The following is a 15,225-nucleotide window of genomic DNA, read 5'->3' as shown; positions in this document are numbered from 1 at the left end:
GCCATGGAGGCATTCAAGGCCATATTGGATGGGTTGTTGGACAACATGATCTGGGGGTTGGCAACGCTACCCATGGCAGGGGGGTTGGGAGTGAGTGACTTTAATGTCCCTTCCAACCTAAGCCATTTTACCTCTCCATTATGTGTGATTCTGTGATCATCCAGCAGCCTTTCAGAAGCTGTTGGCCATGGAGACTCATGGACATCTCCAGAGAGATGGGGAGAAGAAAATCACATCCTCTCCCGCTGAGTTGGGCTGGTCCCCTGGGACACAAGGAGCTCATACAAGCGGGCAGAGCTAAAGAGAAACAGCTGTGCCCGGGAGCACTTTCTGTGCACCACGTATTAATGCTGGGGGCATGATCTGCAGGTGACAGAGGGAGAAGAGAGAGAGGAGAGGGAACTTACAGGATGTGTGGGATGTGAGCAGGCTGTGAGCTCACTGGAGCAGCATTACTCATGGCATTTAACACTGTAATTCAAGTAAGTAAGTCAGTAAAGCAAAACTAATTGCACATCTACCTGGCTGCCCTCCTGGGCAACAGCCTCATCAGCACTGCCGTAGCCTGCGAACAGCGCCTGCACACCCCCATGGACTTCTGCCTCCTCAACCTCGTCCTCCTCGACCTGGGCTGCATCTCCACCACTCTCCCCAAAGCCATGGCCAATGCCCTCTGGGACACCAGGGCCATCTCCTTCGCAGGATGTGCTGCACAGGTATTTTTCTTTTTGTTTTTGTTTTCAGCAGAGTATTCCCTTCTCACAGTCATGGCCTATGACCGCTTTGTTGCCATCTGCAAGCCCCTGCACTACGGGACCCTCCTGGGCAGCAGAGCTTGTGCCACCATGGCTGCAGCTGTCTGAGGCACTGGGTTTTTATTTTCTCTGCTACACACTGCCAATACATTTTCTATACCACTTTGCCTGGGCAATGTTCTGGACCAGTTTTCTTGTCTGAAATTCCACAGATCCTCAAGCTCTCATGCTCGCAATCAGACTACCTCAGGGAAACTGGATTTACTGTGGTAAGTGTTCTTGCCGTATTTGGGTGCTTTGTATTCATAGTGCTGTCCTACGTGCACATTTTCAGGGCCGCGCTGAGGATGCCCTCTTAGCAAGGCCGGCAAAAAGCCTTCTCCATGTGCCTCCCTCACCTGGCCGTGGTTTCCCTGTTTGTGGGCACGGACTTCTTTGCCTACCTGAATCCCCCTTCCCTGTTCTCCCCATCCCTGAACCTGGTGGTGTCATTTTTGTACTCAGTAGCGCCTCCAACACTGAACCCCCTCATCTACATCATGAGGAACCAGGAACTCAAGGATGCAGTGGGGAAAATGATGGCAAGGACACATTTCAGCAGGGATTAACTTCTCATCTTTCTCTACAACTGACTCACTGTTGTTCCTGTAGCAGGCTCATATTACGCATTTTCACTTTTAAAATGCTTATTTATTTTTATTGATACATTTTTTTTTCTGTTCATATATATGGGTGAGTGCACAATTAATATTATTGGTTATTATGTTCCTAAACATGCATTTGGATTCTGCCTGCTTCTACTGAGGCTGCTCTCTATCTCCTGAAGCCCATACGAATTCTGGGTCAGTGCTGACTCTCACACAGCCTCTGTTCTTATCTCTGTATCTATAGAGAAATGAGATGCCAGCAGGCACTGTGGACGTGATACAGGCTGGATTAGCAAAAGGGATGCACGTTTTAGCCTACGGAGCAATAGATTAGTTCATCAAAAGGAATCCAATTGTGCTCATCCTGAAACTTTTTCTTGGGTTGCTCTGGTTTCGCTTAGGATGGCCAAGAATACTCCCATTTAATCTCTGTCGAAACCGGGTAGACGTCACCGCAGACCGCAAGCCTCCCCAGCAGCGCCCTCTTGACGCCTCCTCGGATCGCTCAGCTCCGTCGGAGTAGGGTAGACGTGGCCGAACATTGCACGACGACCCTGGGGCGCCCTCTAGGCGCCTCCGCTTAGCACGCTCAGCTCCGTCGAAACCGGGTAGACGTGGCCGAAGATCGCACGGCGCCCCGGCTGCCACCTCCGTCTGCTGCCGCCGTCTCTCGCGACGAGCGACCGGGTCGTCCGTAGCTGGGAAGATGTGTCCGGCGTTCCCTAGCGGCACCGTCATCGAGACACGGACGCCACCGTTAGAGATGCGCGAGACGGTTGTTGTGTAGGCCCGGACGGCTTTTCGAGACGTAACAAGCAGTGAGCTCTCCCCGCTGTTGTTAGGGATGCGCGAGACGGATGTAGCCGGGTAGACGTGTACGGCATTTTTAAAACACGCGCTGTGATTTCTCGCCACCTAGAAGCGCGTGTTTCTCACCCCTGGCTGGGGGGCAGGGGCTATTGTGGCTGGTAGGTACCTCACTCAGTTCTGAAGGAGTACCGTTCAGACAGGAGGATGTCTTGCTTGGACTGGAGGGTGTCTCTTTCAGGTTGGAGGATGTCCATGTTGGATTGGAGAGCTTCTTGTTGAGACTGGAGGGCAACTCACTTGGTCTGGAGGGAGTCTAAATTGGACTGGAGAGTCTGATTGTCTTAGGTTCATAGGTTCATAGGTTCATAAGGTTGGAAGGGACCTAAAAGATCATCTAGTCCAACCATCCTCCTTTCACTGTCCCTACCCAAGTACTAAATCAAATCCCTTAGCACCTCATCTAAACGCTTCTTGAACAGCACTAGGGATGGTGCCTCAACCACCTCCCTAGGCAGGCCATTCCAGTGCCTGACCACTCTTTCAGAAAAAAAATGTTTCCTCAGGTCTAATCTAAATCTTCCCTAGCACAACTTCTGGCCATTCCCTCTCGTCCTGTCATTATTTATCAGGGAGAAGAGGCCCACCCCCTCCTCACCACAACCCCCCTTCAGGAAGTGGTAGAGTGCAATAAGGTCTCCTCTGAGCCTCCTCTTCTCCAGACTAAACAATCCCAGCTCCCTCAGCCGCTCCTCATAAGACTTGTGCTCCAGACCCCTCCCCAGTTTTGTTGCCCTTCTCTGAACACGCTCCAGGGCCTCAATGTCCTTCTTGTAGTGAGGGGCCCAAAACTGAACACAGTACTCGAGGTGCGGCTGTACCAGAGCTGAGTACAGGGGGATGATCACCTCCCTGCTCCTGCTGGCTACACTATTTCTAATACAGGCAAGAAATAGTTAACTAATCAGCTAAATGACTCTCTTTCTGGATCGGGAGATTGTCCCTTTCAGCTCGGAGACTCTCTCGCTCTATTTCAAAAACTCGATGCCTCTCTGGGTAGTACTGAATAAGGCCCGGTAAGCATAAGCCAGACCCCAAATACTTTGGGCCTCCTCAGATCTGTTTGAGCCGCAACATCCCTGTCTCAAATATCTGCTTAAGTTCTCAGGATCTTGCAGGTGTTCAGGAGAAAAGTTCTATGACACCGGTGATGCCCATTTCTCTAAAGTCTCTCTTAAATCTCTCCAAACTCCCTGCCAGTCAGTATTCTCTGGCTCTGGGGAAGGCTTTCTCAAAGTATTATAAATACAGATACTGATGAAGAGTACGTTCAGGGAGACTGACACCACAATCATTACGAGCATTGGATGAGCATCCAGAAAACTCATAATGAATTCAAAGCAGAGGCCAGGAGTCTGTTTAAAAATCACAAGTTCCATAGAGTTAGCAACTTCATCTGGAGTTACTCCCTCCAAAAGCCAGGGATACAAAAGCCAGGTAGGTATGTCCATCAGTGTTTTTAGTTTATCATATAGAGACCAAGCTCCATGGATCAGACTGGCAAAGTTAATTAAGTCCCGGTACGTTCTGAGCATAACAAGTTAAAAAAATGATGAAATGATGTCCCTTTAAGAAAAGTTGATAAAGAAAGCATTTTTTTCCTTTTTTTTTTTTTATTTTTTACTAAAACTTTCTTAAACTTTACTAAGAACCCGCCGCTGTTAGGGCAGCACGAGAGTTTCGCCCGATTCCGGGCACATTTGGCCGGAGACTGCAAGCCACCCGTCTGCGCCATCTCCAAGCCGCCCAGGAGCGCTCGACTCCGTCGCAATCGAAAGACGTGGCAGGCGACGGCAAGCCGCCCCGGCAGCGCTCACTAGACGCATCCTCATTTCGCTCAGGTCCGTCGGAGCTCGGTAGACGTGGCCGAACATTGCACGACGACCTCGGAGCGCCCTCTAGGCGCCTCCGTTTGGCACGCCCAACTGCGTCGGAACCGGGTAGACGTGGCCGGAGATCGCACGGCGCCCTCGCAGCCTCCTCTGTCCGCCGCCGCCGCCGTTCGCGACGAGCGACCGGATCGGCCTTAGCAGGGAAGACGCGTCCGGCGTTCCCTAGCGGCACCGGCATGGAGCACCGGACACAAACGTTTTAGACGGCTTTAGCAGGGTAGACCTGGCTGGCGTTTCCGAAACGCACAGGCAGCGAGCTCTCGCCGCAGCCGTTCCCGTTAGCGCGTTACGGCTGTTGCCGGGTAGACGTGGCCGGACATTGCACGATGAAATCGTAGCGCCCTCAAGGCGCCTCCTATTGCCACGCCAACTACGTCGAAACCGGGTAGTCGTGGCCGGAGATGGCAAGCAGAACCGGTGGCGCCCCCTATCCGCCTCTTCGGATCGCTCATCTCAGTCAGAACCGGGTAGACGTGGCCGAGGATCGCCAGGTGCCCCAGCTCGACCTCCGTCGCCGCCGCTCGAGACAAGCGATTGGATCGGCTGTAGCCAGAAAGACGTGGCCTGCGTTTTTAAAACACACGTGCTGTGATCTCTCGCCGCCGCCGTTCGGGAAGCGCAAGAGGTTTGCCCGATTCCGGGCACACTTGCCTGGAGTCGGCAAGCCACCCGGCTGCGCCCATCTCCAATCCGCCGCGGAGCGCTCGACTCCGTCGGAACCGGGTAGACGTGGCAGGCGATGGCAAGCCGCCCTAGCAGCGCCCTCTAGACGCCTCCTCGGATCGCTCAGATCCGTCGGAGAAGGGTAGACGTGGCCAGACATTGCACGACTCCCTTGAAGGGCCCTCTAGGCGCTTCGGCTTGGCACGCCCTACTACGTCGAAACCGGGTAGACGTGGCCGCAAATGGCACGGTGCTTGGCTGCCACTTTCGTCCGCCGCCGCTGGCGACGAGCGACCGGATCGGCTGTAGCCGGGAAGACGTGGCCGGCGTTCACAAGCGGCACCAGCATCGAGCACTGGACGCCAACGTTCGAGACTCGCGAAACGGTATTAGCTGGGTAGACCTGGCCGGCATTTCGAGATCTTGCCGCCACCGTTCGGGAAGCGCGGAACGGCTGTTGCTGCGTAAACGTGGCCGGCATTTTAATATTTTATAATTATAAATCTTAAATTATAAATTAAAGCTGCTGCCGCTGTGCCATGACATACCCCCCCCAGTTACCCTCCACCCTTGTGCTGAAGGGCGCTATGGAGGGACCCAGGCAGAGCAGGTGGATGGGCTGAGGCAAAGCCATACGTGCTTGAAAGGGGGGCCAAGTGGCAGGCACTCGGGGTCGGTCACGGCCACCTCAGGCCACCACATGGGCTCGGGGAGGAGAGGGCGGAAAAGCACCTGACAGGGCAAAACCTCGGCGTGCCAGCTGACAGCTGTCCGAGCAGGAGCCAGCAGCGTGCCCAGGCAGCCAAGCAGGGTCTATGGGACCCTATGGGGCTCTACGGTGCACAGTGTTATCTCTATGGTCCTCTGTGGGTCCCTATGGTGCACTAAGGGGCCTCTGTAAGGCTCTATGGGTCCCAGTGTGTCTCTGTGGGGCCTCTATGGGGGCTCAGTGGACTGCTAAGGGGTCTCTGAGGTGCTATATGTGTTTTCATGGGGCACTATGGGGTTTTAATGGGATCTTCATGTGACACGTTTTTTGGGGGGGGAGAACTCTATAGGGATGCGTGAAGCATCTGTGGGGTGGATGTGGGGAAGGATCTGGGGCGGCTCTGGTTCAAGTATGGGGCACAGGTGATACGGTGCTGATGTGGGACCCTGCACTGAATCTATGGGGGAAACAGTGGGGCACTGACAAACCCCATGGGGCAGCCATGGGGCTGGTGGTATCTGCCTTGCCCCTCTGCCCTGCATCTCTGCCCCACCCCACTGTCTTACAAAAAAGAATAAGAAAACCAACATCCCCAAAACAACCAAAGGAAGGGCAGCCCAAAGGAAGGACAGCAGGCCAGGGCGGCTCCACAGTGTGGGGGATAGGGAGCAAGGTGGAAAAACCCCACGGCTCCCTCAAGTGAGCAAAATCCCGGTGGGTAGAAGGAAGGACTGATGAGCAGCTGAGAAGACGATTGATCTCAGGGAAGGAAGGAAGGTAGGGAGGAAGAATATGGGGGAGGAAAAAATCAAAAGCAATTGGCCGGTGGATCCAGGGTGGAGGTTCAGAAAAAGCTGGGTGCCGAGTCTGGCTGGAGTGTTGGGACTGGGAGAAAAAAAAAAAAGAAAGAAACGTGGTTTAGGTGCACAATACAAATGTACGTACGTACATACATACCTAAATACGTATATAAGTTATATACAAATAAAGAGGCAGCCCTCCCGACAAACCACTCCCTCCCCAGTGAAAAAAAAAAAACGGCCAGAAATTGAAAAAAAAAAAAGATAAATACGAGAAAAAAAAAAATTAAAAAGATAAAAGTGTATTATTATCTTAAGACAAAAACCCCAAGAAAGCATTCATAATTCAAAAATTAATTCAATAATTAATCATTTTAATTAAAAAAAAATCAAACCGCCTTTCACCACCACCACCATCCCCTTCCCCCCCATAAAACCCACTGAAACACTTAAAATAAAAGTAATAAAAAGTTCGGTAAAAACATGACACAGACCTCGGGCAGGGTGGATCTGTGGGAGGTAGGGTTGGATGGGGGGGAGGGAGGGAGGGAGGCAGAGGGAGAGAGACGCCGAGCCCAGACTGGCCACCTCATCACGTGTACCCCGCTGAAGAAGGAATCTCCGGCCGGACAAAAATAAATAAGAAGTAAAAATAAAAACAATCACGAATAAATTAAAAACAAAAAACAAAAACAAAAAAAAAACGGGGCCGAGGGGACTGGGAGGGGGAAGCGAGCGGGCCGACAGGTCTACCCGTCTGCCCGCGGCCCGCCAGCCAGCCCGCCCTCGTGGAAGGCGCTGCAGCGGTGGGCGGGGAGAAGGATGGGGGGAGGGGGCGCGATCGCAGTGACATAAATAGTTAAATATATACGTATAGGAAAAAAAATAATCGAACGATGTTATATTTTTGTAATTAAAAAATCTACTTTCGAGAGACAAATATGAAAAAGATAATTTCAACAGATGGAAAAGAAATTAAAAATAATTTCAAAAAAATAAATATTTTTGTGAAACAAACGAATAAAAAAAAGAAAAAAATATATATTTCTTGGGAAATAAATTTTAAAAATGAAGAAAACAATAAAAGGTGAGAATACATAAGTTTTCTTTTAAAAAAGGTTTTGTGAAAATAGATTTGAAAATGGAAAAAATCATTTAAATTGTGGAAAATATATAAATAAAAAGGAATAAAATTATTGCAAAAAAAGCAAAATAGTTAAAAAAACATAATTTAAAAACAGTCACGAAATAAAAATAATTTGAAAGATATTTCGTGAAATAAATACATAAACATAAATATGTAATTAGAAATGGAAAAGTAAATAATTACAAAATTGAACAATGAGAAAAAATAAATTGTGAACTAAATAATGAAAAAACAATTAAAAAGAACTACAATAAAATAAAATTGATTAAAGATTTGAATATATATATTTGGATTTAAATAAATGATAACTAATTAAAAAATAAAAATTTTAAAACAAATACAATTAACGGTTGAAAAGTAAATAATTAAGAAAGAGAATAATTAAAAAAATTAAATATTTTGAGATAAAGAACACAACTAAAAAAATACAAAAATAATTTTCTTTTTCAGAAATAATGATGAAAAGTGAAAAATTAAATGATAACTAAATATTTTTAAAGAATTTTTTTTTAATTTTGTGAAAGAATTAAAAAAAATTAAAAAGAGCAAAAAGCAAATAAGTAAGAATTTGAATGATGAAAAATTATATATATATATATATTTCGAAATAAATAAATAAATGAATAAATAAATGTTGCCGCAAAAAAAGTTAAAGAAATAATGAAATGTTAGGTGGAAAAAAAAAATACGCTGCAGCCCTGGGGACGGGAGGGGGAAGCGAGCCGGCCCACAGCTCTACCCGTCTGCTCGCGGCCGGCCAGGCAGGCAGCTCTCGTGGCAGACGCCGCAAGTGGGGGGCGGGGGCTCTGGAAGAGATTAGATGGTAGATAGACAGACAGACAGATGGACAAGGAAAGAAGAAAGGAAAAAGGAAAGGAGAAGGGGAATTGAAAGGGGCGGGGAAGGGAAAGAAAGAAAAAAGTCGGCCAGGTCAACCCCCTGGCTCGGGGCAGAAAAGGCCGCCGGGAAGCTCGGCCCGCCAGGTCTACCCCCAGCTGTGCCGGAGGGAAGGAAGCGGTGCACCCCGCCGGTTCGGCCGCCCGACCTCCCCCTTCGCGCCGCGCGGCGCGAGATCTGAGGCTGCAGCGGGAGACGAACCCCAAGGAAGGGGGCGCGCCCGGAGACGGGATGCGGGACGCCCCACGCCGGCGAGACCGGGGGCGGACGCCGCCCGGCGGGCTCGAGAGGCCGGGGGGGAGGCGCGCCGCCGCGTCTCCTCTCACACCCCGCGCCCTTTCCCGCCGGCCGGCCGACCGCCCCCCGGCCCCGCACCCTCGCGGAACGCGCCGCGGGCAGCCCGAGTCTTTAAACCTCCGCCCGGCTCTGCGGCCGGGGTGGTGGTGGGGGGGGAAAGGGAACGCGGCCAGGGGCCGGTCCCGCCCCCACACCAACCCCCCCTCCTCTCCCACCCCCCCTCGACGCGCAGGTCGACGCATGGAAACCTTTTCAAGAGCTAGGCTACGTTTGCCACCTGTTTAAAGTAGAGGTAAGGAAAATAATCATAACCCTTGAAATCTCCTTCTTCAAAAAAGTATTTTCATTGACATTTACTATTGTATTTCCATCAATAAACTCGCAGTGAAACTTAACTTCTAATCACATCTTCACAATGATATTATAAACTCACAGCAGAACATGGAAATTCAATTAATGAGTTCAGAAAACAGTATGTATTAAAGAAGAACAAGTACAGAATGGGGAAAGTTATGAAAGTATTTGAGTATTTCTACTTTGTGTTCTGGAGTCTTTCACAACTTGACAGAAAGCTTTGTGAACATGCATTAATCCCACACTATTAATCTCTTGCTATTCAATACATATTGCAAGGCTTAAAAGAGGAAAGAAAAAACATCATAGAATTAGATTATACTGAGTTGGAAGGGATCTACGGGAATCTGAGTCCAGCTGCACAGATGACCATCCAAAAATCAAACCAACTGCCTGAGAACATAGCCCAAGCAATTACTATTCTAAAATAATTACGTCTGTTTACGAGTTCAATCAAGTCAAATTTGCATGTGCTACCAGGTGTACCATAGTCTATAAAAGAAGCAAAAATTAAGAGGACACTGGTGGAGGTGTGCACATAGCCTAGACTGGCTGAAGGCTGACAAGTATAGAGAATCCAAACCTCTACTTCAAAGCCAGCAGCCAGCCCCAGAACCTTCTAAATCTTAGATCTCTTCAATTAAGTCGAGCATCAGCCCATCAATTCAGCAGTAGTATTTCAAAACACATCAGCTACTGTTTTACCTTCCCATAATGCTTACAGAATTTAGGTACCCACCGTCCTACTGAAACCACTACTGCAAAAGGACAAGAAACGGTGTTCATAAAGAAAAGCACAGACGGTCTTACTTTGTGATAGACAAAAAGCCTAATGGTGCTCCAACTTGAGAATTACTTACATTAATTACTCATTCAATCAGACATTCACACATAACATCTAAGACTTCAAGAATATTAAACTGAAAAGGCTTTATTAAATAATTTCTCTACTCCCATTTACTCAAGTTTCATGCATTTTTTTTCTTGTTTTATTTTTTGTTATACTAAATCCTGCTGTTTGATCACGCTCACACCAGGAGGAAAACAAAAAACAAACAAACAAAAAAAAAAGAAAAAAAAGAAAAGCTGCCTGGTAGTCAACTTTGGCCACCTGGAAAGGAGGAAGCAGCAGCCAGATACAATTTTGCATCATAAATGACTGCCCATATGTTCAAGTACTATCACAACCAGGCTCCTAAAATATTTAGCAGCTTGCATGGTCTCAAGTTTCCCATCATTCCTCTACAATCATTCCTCTAAAAAATAAATAAAGAAAAAGTCACATCTTATCATCACACGTTCTGATGCTGGCACTTTCTAAGGAAAGTATTTCCCAAACTTCACTGGAGCAGCTAGACAACCCACAGGTTTATTCAGTTTCAATACCCACCCCAATAGATATGGCAGCTATTTCTACTATTTAAAGATGAACTTTTGTGCTCAGGCAAAAGATATGCATTAATTCTTGGAAATTCTGTTTTTACCTTTCAGGAATTCTTTCCTGGGTTCTTTGCCAGAAATGCTACATTTGCAAAGGAATCAGTAAGGCCAATCCCTCCACCCATTTATCCCTGCTGTCGACTCACAGTAACAGGGAGTGAAGTTTTGATTAAAGCCCCAAGAGCATGAATAGACAGCAGACAAAAGGAGATGAGGAATTCTGCAATAATTTCATCAGCATAAGATTAGGAAGAATAAAATAAATCACATCAATACCTGAAAGGTAAATTCATGTCTATATAGTTTATATAGTTTGGCTGAGAATAAGAGTTCTTTAAAAGGGTTAGCTGTTACATAATGTAGGATGATTAACATTTCAACCAAATGGAGAACAAACCACAATGTAGGTTGGCCCAAGCTACAGTGTTTTATTAAAATCTTTGCTGTTTTCATCTTAGCATAACCTTCATTCCCCACATGCTTTCCTTTGTGACCCCAAATCTCCCACTAGATTCACATGCAGATCCTGGATTAGCAAATGGCCATCATCTTTCATGATTTAGGGGTACAGAGAAAAAATTGAAACTATGGAAAACTGTCGAGGTATTTTTTATTTTATTCAGTATCACTAATAAAAGTCTATCAGCTTAATTTGAATTGGTAAATTTACAAGTTATTAAACATAAAAGCTTTATGCAGTCAAGGGAGTGCTTATATAGAAAAATGAATGAAAATGGCTTAAGTAAAATGTTTCACCCAAAGCGATTTCAGCTGCTGTCATAGCTGTGCAAATGCTTTTTCCACCTGATCTAAACTAAAAATACAAAACATTTACAAAATAGTTCACTTTCTTGATGTATGGGAACTGCTGAATCACAGCCTGAACCACTGATTGGTCACCTGAGGTGAGCACCGAGTCAGCCATGGGGCCACAGGTGGAGGTGATATACCTATGTGATTGGAAGGGGTTGAGCCTGGCTCCACCTCTCCCAAACCCCATTTAAGGGATGACCACCATCTGGGTAGGATCTCTTCTAGGAGATCCCTCCCACGTGGAGTCCCCTGTGAGCCTTGTCATTCTGAAGGTGAGCTATCTTCTCTTTTTTATTATTTGTATACTATCTATATAGAACTTCTCAAATTATGCTGTCTTCTATACTATTTTGTTGTGAAGTACCATCCTTGGGAGTTATTTACCCCACAACTCCACAGGTGGTAATAACTGCACTGACTGTGCAAACTACATTGGAAGTTAATTAGTTAGTTGGTATTAGTCAGGTAATCAAAGCAGATGCAACAAACTGAGGAATAAGAGCTCGTGCTCTTCACATTTACTCAGCTAACATGAGTAGTGATTTTAAAAAGAAAAAAGGGAGAAGGGGAAGAGATTTAAGTTGTTCTATGTGGCTTTTCAGTGCTAGGACCTAATGGTCGCAGGTAAACGTTCAGACGTATGTTCTTGTAGAGCATCCGTGGCTATCTCAGGAAGACGATAGTTGCCATATTTGCCCTATTCCTATAAAACCATGGAAATCTGTTGTCTCCTTGATAGCAAAAGCATATTTCAGCTACAGTGGAGGAGGCTTGGATTTCCACTAAGTGTCTGCTACTCTTTTTGATCAAGGTAAAACTACTGGAGGGAGACACTCACCTGCTCCATGTCGAATGACTGAGCTGAATTTGGAGCTGAAGAGGACGTCTGTGTGGTTCAAGATGAATTCCACAATGACGGACTGCATCTGCACCTCCGTGAAGGCAGCTGTTCTGCTGAAGCAGGCCAACTCATTCTGCTTTGACCTGAGGAAAAGGCAGGTGAAATGCAACTGCAACCAGGCAGAGGAGTGGGATGGTGCACCCCTCGGGTAAGGCTTTAGCACCTGTTAACTGCTGTGCTTCACTGCAGAAAAGGAGTCACTGCCCAAAGGAGTGAGCAGCACTGGGAAGAAATGGAAACGGAACCATCTTTCAAGATAAACCTGAAGGTGCTGGAAAGCACTCAGAAGAGGCCCCTCAGTCATGCAGCCCTCCCAAATGCCTGTGCCCTTCTGGGTCCCAGCAGCACAACAAGCAGCAAGGTCAGAGCCTTTCTCTCTCGTTTCAGTTATTGCTTACCTTTGCCAGCAATCTGTGTGAAATTTTGTTCAAGTATTTTATTTAATTAGCCCCTAGGAAGCAATGGCTTGAAAATGATGGCATCACTACAAGTGTCACTACATCCTTATGCACGCACATTCAGGCACATACCCACAGGGGCCACCCCACCACCTCTGCACTCTCAATTGCAAACACCTCCTCGCACGCCCCATTTACATGAAGATGTGTGCAATTCCATCCTTGCACATGTTCATGTGCATTTTTGGAAAGCACACCATTTCACATGCATCTGTACATCCACATATGTGCAGAAGCATATATACATGTGCAAAGGCTTCCCTACTCACATACCTGTGCATTCACGCATACACACACGCATGTTTGGACAACTCTGACTGCACACACCATTCATGTTCATGCAACTATGTGCAAAACCATAGTCATGTGCAAAGATTTCATTGCACACGTGTACGTGCACCACTGTGTGCAAACCAATCCCTTTGCACACCCATGTGCAAGAAGACACACAGCTCCAGTTTTGCACATAGCCATGAGTGTGCACACATGTCATGGTGTTATCCATGACAGGGACACAAGGAAAAAAAGAGGGAGAAAGGGAAGAAAGAAGAATCTGCACTGTCAGTGGCCACATGGCTGCCCAAGCACAACTGTGTGCTCTGTGGGTGGGGGGGAGGGGGGAGAAGGGTATTCACATAGCAGATAGGTTTAAATAAAAAGGACAGTGATTTGAGGTGGAGCCTGATGGTTATTTTGTTGTTTCTCAGTAGCCCGACTCTTGGGCACTTGAGCATTTACGAGATGCAACTTTACAACCATATTTTTTGTTTGGGCACCAATGTCTCTCCACAGTTCAGCAGCCCAAATAGGTTTACCCTTCCATTGCCAGTTGTTGTGTTCCCACTGCTGCAACCACCCCCATAAAGCATTTGCCACCATCCATAAGTCAGTATAAAGATACAACATTGGCCACCTCTCCCATTCAGCCACATGTAAGGGCAGTTGGACAGCCTTTACCTCTGCAAATTGACTTGATTCTCCTCCTTCAGTGGCCTCTGCAACTCATCATCGTCTGGGGCTCCACACAGCAGCCTTCCATTTGCAGTGCTTCCCCGCAACATGACATAATCTGTCAGTGAACAAGGTGTATCTCTTTTCATTGTGTGGTAGTTCATTGTATGGTGGGGGTCTCTTAAGCATGTGATACATCTTCTGCTGGTGTTGTTCCAAACTTTTTACCTTCAGGCCAGTCCATGATCACCTCCAGGATTCCTGGATGACTGAGGTTCCCCATCCAAACTCGATGTGCAATCAGCGCAATCCACTTTCTCCAAGTGGCATCAGTAGCATGATGGGTAGAGGGAGCTGTTCCTTGAACATCCAGCTCAGCACTGGCAGTCGAGGTGCCAGAAGGAGCTGCATTTCAGTGCTGATTTCTTCGGAAGCAGCTCAAATGCCCTCGTACATGGCTAAGATCTTCTTCTCAGTTGGAATGTAGCACTCCTCAGACCGCCTGTATGCTCGACTCCAGAACCCAAAGGGTCAGCCTCAGGTCTCTCCAGAGGCTCTTTGCCACAAACTCCAAGTGGGACCTTCCTTTCCAGCAGCAGTGTAGAGGATATTCTTAACATCTTGTCCCATCTGCACTGGCCCCATGACCACAGCTTGAGCAATCTCCTGCTTAATTTGCTCAAAGGCCTGCTGTTTCTCAGGCCCCCCACACAAAATGGTATTTCTTCTGTTACCTGATAAAGAGGGTTTACAATGAGGCTACAGACAGGAATGTGCATTTTCCAAAAGTCCACTATGCCCAGAAAAGATTGAGTTTCTTCTTTACTAGTGGGTGGATACATGGCAGTAATGTTGTTAATCACATCTACTGGGTCGTTAACGACATCCATCTTGCCACTTTATTCCTAGGAATGGAACTTCCTCTGCAGGCCCTTTTATTTGCTTTGCTTAATAGTGAATCCTGCACCCAGAATAATTTGGATTACTTGCTCTCCTTTCTCAAAAACTTCCTCTGCTGTATCTCCCCCACACAGCAATGTCATTGGTGTACTTCAGGAGCTTGGGAAAAGCTCTGCCATAAACGTGCAGTCAGTGCTGGAAATGGCTGATGCCAGAGGCTGGGGGTGACAAATGTCCAGAGCCACCTTCGTGGTCTGCCCATGTCCCCAAGCGCATAGACAAAAAGGGAAGAGTGGAAGTGCAAAGAGAGCAGCACTGCAAGACCGTGTCCTGCTGCTGTCCGTGGCCATTGGACCTGGGAAGCAGCAACCCCGTTTCAAACACAGATGAGAGGACAGGCCCACTAGGCAGTGAGGGGCAGCCCCCCATGAGCACTGAGGCTGCTGCTCTGTGGTGCAGAAGGGCTCTTGGCCCCTGAACTACTCCTGCATACGTGAGTTGCTCTCCCAGTTTCAGAGAAGATGGGAAAACATGGGAATGGAGACATGTATTTCTGCTGGTGTCTTTATTGTATTTATGAACTGAGAGCCTTGATCTATAGGTACATGAGATAAGTGTGTCAAAGCATGACAGAAATGTGGCAGGCCAAGAAGAAAACTTTTTAAATCAGTCATGCCAGTGGAAACAATAATGAAGGCAAATAATAACAAGGGATTATCCAAACGATTTCTGAA

The 15,225-nt window shown here is 47.2% G+C and overlaps 1 pseudogene; it reads left to right on the top strand.

Annotated features, from left to right (window-relative positions):
- Positions 1–803: 803 nt before the first annotated feature.
- LOC136055541 (olfactory receptor 14J1-like) lies at positions 804–2,189 on the top strand (annotated as a pseudogene).
- The last annotated feature ends 13,036 nt before the right edge of the window (positions 2,190–15,225 follow it).

The sequence above is a fragment of the Cyrtonyx montezumae genome, unplaced genomic scaffold (assembly GCF_038088225.1).
Source record: "Cyrtonyx montezumae isolate F1298 unplaced genomic scaffold, pur_monq_1.0 scaffold_44, whole genome shotgun sequence".
In the NCBI taxonomy this organism is placed as follows: domain Eukaryota; kingdom Metazoa; phylum Chordata; class Aves; order Galliformes; family Odontophoridae; genus Cyrtonyx; species Cyrtonyx montezumae.
This window is presented reverse-complemented; position numbering and strand designations above follow the sequence as displayed.